The sequence below is a fragment of the Oncorhynchus clarkii genome, chromosome 2 (assembly GCF_045791955.1).
Source record: "Oncorhynchus clarkii lewisi isolate Uvic-CL-2024 chromosome 2, UVic_Ocla_1.0, whole genome shotgun sequence".
Lineage (NCBI taxonomy): Eukaryota > Metazoa > Chordata > Actinopteri > Salmoniformes > Salmonidae > Oncorhynchus > Oncorhynchus clarkii.
Window position 1 is genome coordinate 72,923,267 of NC_092148.1, and position 12,027 is coordinate 72,935,293.

The window sequence follows — 12,027 nt, forward strand, 5'->3', positions numbered from 1 at the left end:
AATTATTTGATATTGAGATAAAAAAAAAGAGTTGCATTGGGCCTTTAGAAGGATAGATTCAAAGATCAACTACTTTTCAGAGAACCTGATCTAAAGAGATCCAGCCAGGAACATGCAAATGGTTTCAATGGGGGTCACTCATTTACATGACTGCACTTAGTTAAACCGTTGTACCCATGTTGACATGGATGGCACAGCAATTAGATTCTGCTTCCATGTTGACATGGATGGCACAGCAATTAGATTCTGCTTCGTAGTGTGCAGTCCCATTAATCTATGAATCTGGAATAGTATAATGGAGGGAGAGCAAAACACATGAGAGAGCACGCTATGTCCTGCATTATTTAGATATAACAAATAATACATTTGGAGACCCTCAAAGGCTAAATTACCTGTAGGAGAGATGATAAAGTACTTACTGCATGCATGCAGCATTAGCGGAGGAGTCATTTCATTACTACGACAAACAAAAGTGATTCAATACCCACATATCAGCAGGAACGAAAAAAGTACTGAAATATCCAACTCAAGTAGAAGCACTGTTAATTTAATTACATCTTACTCAAGAAGTAAAATTACAGGTGTAAAGAAAACGGCTCAAGTAAAAGTAAAAAGTAGCTAATTTAAAAAGTACTCAGAGTAAATATAATTGGGTTAAAACAAATGTACCTTGATGTCACGTTCGTCGTATACATAATGAGCGGACCAAGGCGCAGCATGAGTAGTTCCACATATTTACTCAAGTGAACCTTCAAAAAACAACAAAAAATAAACAAATGTGAAGTTCGTAGCGCACATAGCACTAAACCAAAACAATATCCCACAAACGCAGGTGGGAAGAGGACCACACTAAGTAGGATCCCCAATTAGAGGCAACAATCATCAGCTGCCTTCAAATGGGAACCATACTCATACCAACATGGAAATTCTAGACTAGAACACCCCCTAGTCACGCTCTGACCTATTGTCAGCGCGTGACAGTACACCCCCCCCCCCCCCCCCAAAGGTGCGGACTCCGACCGCAAAACCTGAACGGGGAGGGTTAGGGTGGGCAACTAGCGTCGGTGGTGGCTCCGGTGCGGGAGCAGAGGAAGGAGCGAGACTGGACGCCGTGTTTGGACTGGGCACCGGCGGAGAGGAAGGCTCCGGCCATGGAGCGGGACTGGACGCTGTGCCTGGACTGGGCACCAGCACAGAGGAAGACTCCGGCCAATTGCACATAATGAAATGTGCAATTGGCTCTGGTTTCATTTGTCGTGTCTTTACTATCTGTAACGGGATTCTTCCTGGGAAGGAGAGGCGGACCAAAATGCAGCGTGGTCATAATTCATGGTTCTTTAATAATGAAACTATACATGAATAAACTACAAAACAAGAAACGTGAAAACCCGAAACAGTCCCGTGTGGTACAAACACTGACACAGGAGACAACCACCCACAAAACCCAACACAAAACAGGATACCCTGATATGGTTCTCAATCAGAGGCAGGTGTTAGTCATTGTCTGTGATTGGGAGCCATATTTAGGAAGCCTGTTTTGTGTTGGGTTTTGTGGGTGGTTGTCTCCTGTGTCAGTGTTTGTACCACACGGGACTGTTTCGGGTTTTCACGTTTCTTGTTTTGTAGTTTATTCATCGTTTTGGACTGGTAAGTTCTTCTCATGCTAATAATATAAAATATTATTTGTGAAATGAAATAGCCTATTTGAGGCTGTTGAGGGGAGGGCAGGCCCACAACAATGGCCAAAGTGAAATGGAGACAGTAGATACAGCTGGTCTGTCATAATATAATAGAGACAGTAGATCTAGCTGAAATGCCATAATATAAATGAGACAGTAGATCTAGCAGGTCTATAATAATATATTCAACCTTATGTTCCCTGTATCTATATATGTTTATTATACCTGTTGATACAGGGCTCATATGTGAAACTATTCTAACTGAACATGTTCTTTCACAGTGACACTGACTCCGAATGGGAGCCCCCAGTGCCAAGGTGTCCATCCCCCACTGAAGCTGGTTCATCCAGCTCCTGCCACAAGTGGTGTTCATCTACCCAAATGTATTTCTGCAGGCATGGATGTGCCTCAGGGCCAAAACGGCACAGCATGGAGGCGTCACTGTGTTCTTTGCAAAATGAAGTCCCCCATCACCTGCACCACATGCTTGGTGACCCTCCGCTTTACAGCAGAAAGAGACAGCTATGGCACCTGGCATCAGCAGCACAATATTGTGTAGAGGACTGAGGGTCTTCCAAATATTGAAAGTGTTATTTTGTAAATGTATTTATTTGTTCATGTTTTTTCTCATTTTGTGGGGGGGTGTGTGTGTTAGAATACCATTTTGTATATGGTTATTCCATTCAAAATGTATAACTTCACCAATTTGGCCACTTTTGTGGGCAACTTGTATAACTTCACCAATTTGGGCAACTTGTGTGGGACACCTGGGTGACTTCATGATACATGTCATGTAGCACACTCATTTTAGAAGTTCTCATTGTATTATCTAAACCAGATATATTGTGTTATATTCTCCTACATTCAATTCACATTTACACAAACTTTGGAGTGTTTTCTTTCAGATGGTACCAAGAATGTGCATATCCTTGGTTCTGTGCCTGAGCTACAGGCAGTTAGATTTGGGTATGTCTTCAGGAGGAAATTGAAAAAAGTAGGGGGGTAGCTCTAAGAGTTAATTAAACAGTCCAAAATCACATTGTAAAATTGTGTAAACAGTATCATACTCACTCATTCATCTTATACAACAATTAGATGTAAACCTTATATCTGGGGCTATTATCTAAACAGTGTTATGGTAATGTGGCCACACCGTCTCCTATGAGCTTCCCAAGTTGTGACAAACGGACCCGTTTGTAGCTGGATTCTTCACCGATCTTTTATACTTTCTCCGGAACATGACATTTGTTCGTACCTCAAGTTCTGTGAGGTGGAAGGATTTCCTTTGTCCTCTATGAAAATTGATTTTCTCTCTATACTATGTGGCAGGGTCTTCTCAAGAATTGACGACCTCTGACCACAGCAGCCTAGTTGAAGGAGGCAAGGGGGAGGCAGGGAGAGGGGGTTGCTATACCCAAAGAGGCCAACGTCATGACACATTGTTGGTTGAGTTAATCAAGCAAAACATCTAATTCCTTAAAACATGTACAGTTGAAGTCGGAAGATTACATACACTTGGGTTGGAGTCATTAAAACTTGTTTTTCAAACACTCCACAAATTTCTTGTTAACAAACTATAGTTTTGGCAAGTCCGTTAGGACATCTACTTTGTGCATGACACAAGTCATTTTCCAACAATTGTTTACAGAAAGATTATTTTACTTAAAATGCATTGTATCACAATTCCAAGGGGTCAGAAGTTTACATACACTAAGTTGACTGTGCCTTTAAACAGATTGGAAATTTACAGAAAATTATGTCATGGCTTTAGAAGCTTCTGATAGGCTCATTTACATAATTTGAGTCAATTGGAGGTGTACCTGTGGATGAATTTCAAGGCCTTCCTTCAAACACAGTGCCTCTTTGCTTGACATCAGGGGAAAATCAAAAGAAATCAGCCAAAAGCTCAGAAAACAAATTGCAGACCTCCAACAGTCAGTCTGGTCCATCCTTGGGAGCAATTTCCAAACGCCTGAAGGTACCATGTTCATCTGTACCAAGAGACGAACGTACTTTGGTGCAAAAAGTGCAAATCAATCCCAGAACAGCAGCAAAGGACCTTGTGAAGATTCTGGAGGAAACAGGTACAAAAGTATCTATATCCACAGTAAAACGAGTACTATATCGACATAACCTGAAAGGCAACTCAGCAAAGAAGAAGCCACTGCTCGGAAACCGCCATAAAATAGTTTGCAACTGCACATGGGGGTAAATATCATACTTTTTGGAGAAATGTCCTCTGGTCTGATGAAACAAAAATATAAATATTTGGCCATTATGACCATCATTATGTTTGGAGGGAAAAGGGGGAGGCTTGCAATCTGAAGAACACCTTCCCAACCGTGAAGCACATGGGTGGCAGCATCATGTTGTAGGGGGTGCTTTGCTGTATGAGGGACCAGTGCACTTCACAAAATAGATGGCATCATGACGCAGGAAAATTATGTGGATAAATTGATGCAACATCTCAAGACATCAGACAGGAAGTTAAAGCTTGGTCACAAATGGGTCTTCCAAATGGACAATGACCCCAACCATACTTCCAAAGTTGTGGCAAAATGGCATAAGGACAACAAAGTCAAAGTATTGGAGTGGCCATGACAAAGCCCTGACCTCAATCCCATAGAAAATGTGTGGGCAGAACTGAAAAAGTGTGTGTGAGCAAGGAGGCCTACAAACCTGACTCAGTTACACAAGCTCTGTCAGGAGGAAGGGGCCAAAATTCACCCAACTTATTGTGGAAAGCTTGTGGAAGGCTACCTGAAACCTTTGACCCAAGTTAAACCATTTGAAGGCAATGCTACCAAATACTGATTGAGTGTATGTAAACTTCTGACCCATTGGGAATGTGATGAAAGGAATAAAAGCTGAAATTAATCATTCTCTCTACTATTATTCTGACACTTCACATTCTTAAAAGTGGTGATCCTAACTGACCTAAGACAGGGAATTTTTACTAGGATTAAATGTCAGGAATTGTGAAAAACTGAGTTTTAATGTATTTGGCTAAGGTGTATGTAAACTTCCAACTTCAACTGCACATTGGTATTCATGTTGAACCTTGTCACATTTAAGTTTGATTTCAGCCTCAATGCACCTCAAATAGATTATTTATAACATGTCCCAGAACCTAACAGATCATAACATACTGTAAATCATAAATACATTGTTATAATGATGTCATTATCCTCATAATATATTATAACTCCAACATCATTAGCTCATAATAGTGCAGGTCACTGGTCTTTGCAATTGCTTTATGATTTAACGTGCTTCGGAAAGTTTTCAGACCCCTTGACTTTTTACACACTTTGTTGCGTTACAGCCTCATTCGAGAATGGATTAAATAGTTTTTTCCCCTCATCAATATACACACAATACCCCATAATGACAAAGCAAACATAATTTGTTTTTGTATACTTATATAAACAAGGTTTTTCTGTTTTTTGCGGTGAATAAATTAGCTACAATTCTGAAAATCTGTTTTCGCTTTGTCATTATGGAGTATTGTGCGTAGATTGATGAGGATTATTGTTTTTTAATCCATTTTAGAATAAGGCTATAGCGTATCAAAATGTGGAAAAAGTCAAGGGGTCTGAATAATTTCCAAATTATTTTAAAGATTAGACCTAAGGAGTTATTTCATAATTGTTTTGCAAGTGGACCCTTTCAGGCCATCAATTTACACATGCAAATATCACTTCTTGGTAAATGAAAGGCCACTTTTATACTTGAGGGAAAAGCAACCAGCTGGATATTACCTAGTTGAGTTGCAGTGACACCATCTTTACATCACTGGTCCAGTTTGTAAGCTTGGGCTTCAGCCGCTAAAATCTCTGTTTTTCTTCAGTGCCAAGGTGTTCGGTGAGAAGATATACATACACACTTTGTGTTACTAATCACCTGCTGTATCTGGTGGAATGAGGCCCATATGGAGGCAGGCAGCGGCTCAGGCTTAGCCTCTCTCAATCTTATTAAAAATCTCCCATCCGTTAATAAGCTTAGCTTGATTTAATCCAGATTTTCCTTTCTGCTCCCCAAAACATGCAAATCTTGTTTTTGACTGTTTAAAAAACAACCAAGATGAAGTGAGTATCGTGTAAGCAGGAAGTAGACTGCCTTTCTGCTAAGTGCGTAGGAGATCCTGAAAGAGAAGAGGAATCCATTTAGACGTATCGAATGCACGTGTTTTGGCAAACTGTTATTGCGGATAATTCAACATCAAACTCAACATCTTCAAGGATTTTCCATCATGAGAAGATCGGTCATGAATTATTATGTGACAACCCACTCATGTTCATGTTGATCACAAAAACCCTTGTAAAAAATACAATCTTGTCAGCTCAACAATCGAAGGCCATGTAGTATACTCCACTTCCACACTAAGGAATGCTGAGGGCCTCTCTATTCTTCAGTGAGAGCCATTGTCTCAAGCCTCAAGCCATCTGAGGAGCAGATCAAATCAAACTTTATTTGTCACGTGCAGAATTCAACAGGTGTAGTCCTTACCATGAACATCTTACTTATAAGCCCTTAATTAAGGAAAATTAAGCAAAAATCGCTGAAGTTGGAGACTTTTGTCTCCCTCACCAACTTCAAACATCTGCTATCTGAGCAGCTAAACAGAGCGCTGCAGCTGTACATAGTCTATCGGTAAACAGCCCACCCATTTTTACCTACCTCATCCCCATACTGTTTTTATTTATTTACTTTTCTGCTCTTTTGCACACCAATATACCTGTACATGACCATCTGATCATTTATCACTCCAGTGTTGTTAATCTGCAAAATTGTAATTATCCGCCTACCTCCTCATGCCTTTTACACACAATGTATATAGACTCCCCTTTTTTCTACTGTGTTACTGACTTGTTAATTGTTTACTCCATGTGTAACTCTGTGTTGTCTGTTCACACTGCTATGCTTTATCTTGGCCAGGTCGCAGTTGCAAATGAGAACTTGTTCTCAACTAGCCTACCTGGTTAAATAAAGGTGAAATAAAAAATAAAATAACCAAAAGGGCAGTTCAAGAAAGAGTTCAGAAAATATTTACCAAATAAACTAAAGTAAAAAACTAATAATTTTCAAACAGAAATTTGCATCCTGTAGCACAAATTCAAATAAGTTCTGTAAAGTCAATAAGAGCCCCTCCTCCAAGCTGCCCACTGCACTGAGGCTAGGAAACACTGGCACCACCGATAAATCCACTATAATCTAGAATTTCAATAAGCATTTTTCTACGGCTGGCCATGTTTTCCACCTGGCAACCCCTACCCCGATCAACAGCCCTCCACCACCACAGGAACTCGCCCAAGCCTCCCCATTTCCCCTTCATCCAAATCCAGATAGCTGATGTTCTGAAAGAGCTGCAAAATCTGGACCCCTACAAATTAGCCAGGCTAGACAATCTGGACCCTCACTTTCTAAAATTATCTGCCGAAATTTTTGGAATCCCTATTACTAGCCTGTTCAACCTCTCTTTCGTATCGTTTGAGATTCCCAAAGATTGGAAAGCTGCTGTGGTCATCCCCCTCTTCAAAGGGGGAGACACTCTAGACCCAAACTGCTACAGACCTATACAGACCTATATAAGTTAACAAACAGATTTCCGACCATTTCAAATTCCACCAGTACGTGGAAATTCCACTATGCAATCTGGTTTCAGAGCTGGTCATGGGTGCACCTCAGCCACGCTCAAGGTCCTAAACGATATCATAACCGCCATCGATAAGAGACATTACTGTGCAGCCGTATTCATCGACCTGGCCAAGGCTTTAGACTCTGTTAATCACCACATTCTTATCGGCAGACTCAACAGCCTTGGTTTTTCAAATGATTGCCTCGCCAGGTTCACCAACTACTTCTCTGATAGAGTTCAGTGTCAAATCGGAGGGCCTGTTTTCCGGACCTCTGGTATTCTCTAAGGGGGTGCCAAAGGGTTCAATTCTCGGGCCGATTCTCTTCTCTGTATACATCAATGATGTCGCTCTCGCTGCTGGTGATTCTCTGATCCACCTCTACACAGACGACACCATTCTGTATTTCTCTGGCCCTTCTTTGGACACTGTGTTGACTAACCTCCAGACGAGCTTCAATGCCATTACAACTCTACTTCCGTGGCCTCCAACTGCTCTTAAATGCAAGTAAAACTAAATGCATACTCTTCAACTGATCACTGCCCGCACCTGCCCGCCCGTCCAGCATCACTACTCTGAACGGTTCTGACGTAGAATATGTGGACAACTACAAATACCTAGGTGTCTGGTTAGACTGTAAACTCTCCTTCCAGACTCACATTAAGCATCTCCAATCCAAAATTAAATCCAGAATTGGCTTCCTATTTCACAACAAAGCATCCTTCACTCATGCTGCCAAACATACCCTCGTAAAACTGACCATCTTACCGATCCTTGACTTCGGCGATGTTATTTACAAAATAGCTTCCAACACTCTACTCAACAAATTGGATGCAGTCACTCACAGTGCCATCCATTTTGTCACCAAAGCCCCATATACTACCCACCACTCTGACCTGTACACTCTCGTTGGCTGGCCATCGCTTCATACTCATCGCCAAACCCACTGGCTCCAGGTCATCTACAAGTCTCTACTAGGTAAAGCCCCGCCTTATCTCAGCTCATTGGTCACCATAGCAGCACTCACCCCCAAAGCCAATTCTTCCTTTGGTCGCATTTCCTTCCAGTTCTCTGCTGCCAATGATTGAAAAGAACCGCAAAAATCACTGATGCTGGAGACTCATATCTCCCTCACTAGCATTAAGCACCCGCTGTCAGAGCAGCTCACAGATCACTGCACCTGTACATAGCCCATCTGTAAATAGTGCATCCAACTTCCTCTTCCCCGTACTGTATTTATTTATTTGTCTTGCTCCTTTGCACCCTGGTATCTCTACTTGCACATTAATCTTCTGCACATCTACCATTCCAGTGTTTAATTGCTATATTGTAATTACTTCACTACCATGGCCTATTTATTGCCTTACCTCCCTTATCTTACCTCATTTGCACATACTGTATATAGACTTTTTCTACTGTATTATTGACTGTATGTTTGTTTATTCCATGTGTAACTCTGTGTTGTTGTATGTGTCGAACTGCTTTGCTTTATCTTGGCCAGGTCACAGTTGTAAATGAGAACTTCTTATCAACTAACCTACCTGGTTAAATAAAGGTTTTTCTTTTTTTTTTTAGTAACACAATTAAATAACAAGGCTACGAGGCTACAGTATGTACAGGTGGTACCGGTACAGAGTCAATGTGCGGGGGTACAGGTTAGTCGAGGAAATTTGTACATGTAGGTAGGAGTGAAGTGACTATGCATAGATAATAAATAGCGAGTAGCAGCAGTGTAAAAAACAAATGGAGGGAGGATGTCAATGTAAATTGTCCGGCGGCCGGATTAACTGTTCATCATTCTTATGGCTTGTGGGTAGAAGCTGTTAAGGAGCCTTTTGGTCCTAGACTTGGCACTCTGGCCCCACTTGCCGTGCGATAGCAGAGAGAACAGTCTATGACTTTGTGACTGGAGTCTTTGACAATTTTGGGGCTTTCCTCTGACACTGCTTAGTATATAGGTCCTGGAAGGCAGATCCCGCCGTTGGTAGAGAGTGGTGAGGAAAATCAATGAATAAGTGAAGGAAAATGATCTGTCCCAAACCAGAGCCGCTCTGGGGGTTTAATTTACATGAGTAGTGTATTTTTTTGGCCCCCCCTGAGTGTGATGGATCGTTCCCCAAACCCTGATGGAATGGAATGCATCATTTAACTTGTTTTCCTCGGACAAAGCCATGGAGTACGTCTCTGCTCCCGGCACCCCATTCCCTTTCTCTTCCCAACATCCACTAGGCACATTGTCTTGAGCTACCCTCACATCTTTAAAATATTCCCTTACCTTATTTCTCTATTTTTGATTATGTCTATGCTACCTTTCCTTATTTTTTTCCTTTCAATGATCAGGCGTTTTTCCCTGGCCAAGTGACCTGACCATAAAGAACTCCTGGTCCTAGAGACAGTATATGATACACGACAATAGAACATTCACACTGGACGTTGCTAATCTTTAGACTAAGGGCTCTATTCAGACTTGAGATAAGTTGACTTAACATTTTTTTATTTCACCTTTATTTAACCAGGCAGGCCAGTTGAGAACAAGTTAATAATTTACAACTGCGACCTGGCCAAGATAAAGCAAAGAGGTTTGTCACATACAACAACACAGAGTTACACATGGAATAAACAAACATACAGTCAATAATACAGTAGAAAAAAAAGATATATACAGTGTGTGCAAATGAGGTAAGATAAGGGAGGTAAGGCAATTAAATAGGCCATAGTGGCGAGGTAATTACGATATAGCAATTAAACACTTGAGTGATAGATGTGCAGAAGATGAATGTGCAAGTAGAGATACTGGGGTGCAAAGGAGCAAAATAAATAAATAAGTACAGTTTAGGGATGAGGTAGTCGGATGGGCTATTTACAGATGGGCTATGTACAGGTGCAATGATCTGTGAGCTGAGGGAGATAATAGTCTACAGCTTCAGTGATTTTTGCAGTTCGTTCCAGTCATGGTCTTAAATCAACACATTTTTACTTAAGTCCATGTATTATTGACTTAGGTCCATGTTAAGTCTACTTATCTTAAGTCGTAATCGGGCACTAACTGAATAACCTTATGAATGTCAGCCAACTCTCTACATATCATGTGTACAGTTTTTCAATGGTCACTACATTATACCAAGGCCAATACCTATAGGCACTATCTCTATGGCTGCTGACGACATCTGGCATGAGTCATGATTAAGGGGAATGGGCCAGGTCGATACTGGAGGATTCCAATCCCCACGGGAGCTCAATTGAACACTAACACAAGTCTTTGGCACATTCCAAAGCCTCTCCTTTAGAGTTAAATTTGCAGCAGAGGACCAGCCAATCTGTAAATATTAACATGGATGTATAATACTGGGCAGGATCCATTAGGCATCCACACACTAAGTGAAAAGAACTATGGGAGGGGAAGAGCCGAGGACAAAGGAAATATCTCCTGATATTTCTTATGTACTGTAAGTATTATTTAATGGCAAAATGGCTATGTTTGTCATCTCAATGACAGCTCTGGAAACGAGCACTCTCCAATGCTTGGTTGTCAGACCTGCAAATCTTCCTCCTCTTGAGACAGGTCTTGGATTTGAAATACACCTGTAGCCTAGCATGCTACTGGGGCTGGTATAGGCTCAATGATTAGGCCCTGCAGACTGACAAATTACACACATATCTGTTAACACTGCATTCATGCTTTGATGATGATGATGAGGATGATATTATCGTATGTTATACTCAATGCACACTTTGCCCTACAAAATGTATGGAACCTTCTTCCCCTCTCATCTTGAGGTATTGTGACTGTTTCTTGAACATGGGTCATCATTGTGTTTGACATTCATAGTCAGCAATGCTACTAAAGAAAGTGTCTATAGGCACTAAATCACAACTTTTAATAGCTTAATGTTTACTTTCTAGCTACCCACTTTAAAATGAAGTTTTAGCCATTGTGATGGTATCTCAGTGAATGTAAAGTGTTGGCCTGCTGTTGGTCCCATGTTTCATGTGCTGAAATACAAAATCCCAGTAATTTCTCAAATTTTATGCACAAATTTGTTAGCATCCCTGTCAGTGAGCATTTCTCCTTTGCTGAGATATTCTATCCACCTGGCAGGTGTGGCATATCAAGAAGCTGATTAAACAGCATGACCATTACACATGTGCACCTTGTGCTGGGGACAATACAAGGCCACTCTAAAATGTGCAGTTTTGTCACAAAAACAATCCTATAGATGTCTCAAGTTTTGAGGGAAATGCAATCGGCATGCTGACTGCAGGAATGTCCACCAGAGCTGTTGCCAGAGAATTTAATGTTCATTCATCTACCATAAGCTGCCACCAACATCATTTTAGACAATTTGGCCAATCGGCCACACAATCGTACACCACGTGTAACCACAACAGCCCAGGACCTCCACATCCGGCTTCTTCACCTGTGGGATCGTCTGAGACCAGCCACCAAGACAGCTGATGAAATTCAGGAGTATTTCTGTCTCTAATAAATCCCTTTTGAGGGGAAAAACTCATTCTGATTGGCTAGGTCTGGCTCCCCAGTGGGTGGGCCTTTGTCCTCTCAGTCCCATCCATGGCTCCGCCCCTGCTCAGTCATGTAAAATCCATAAATTAGGGCCTAATTAATTTATTGGAATTGACTGATTTCATATGAACTGATTTCATATGAACTGTAACCCAGTAAAATCTTTAAAATTGTTGCATGTTGCGTTTAT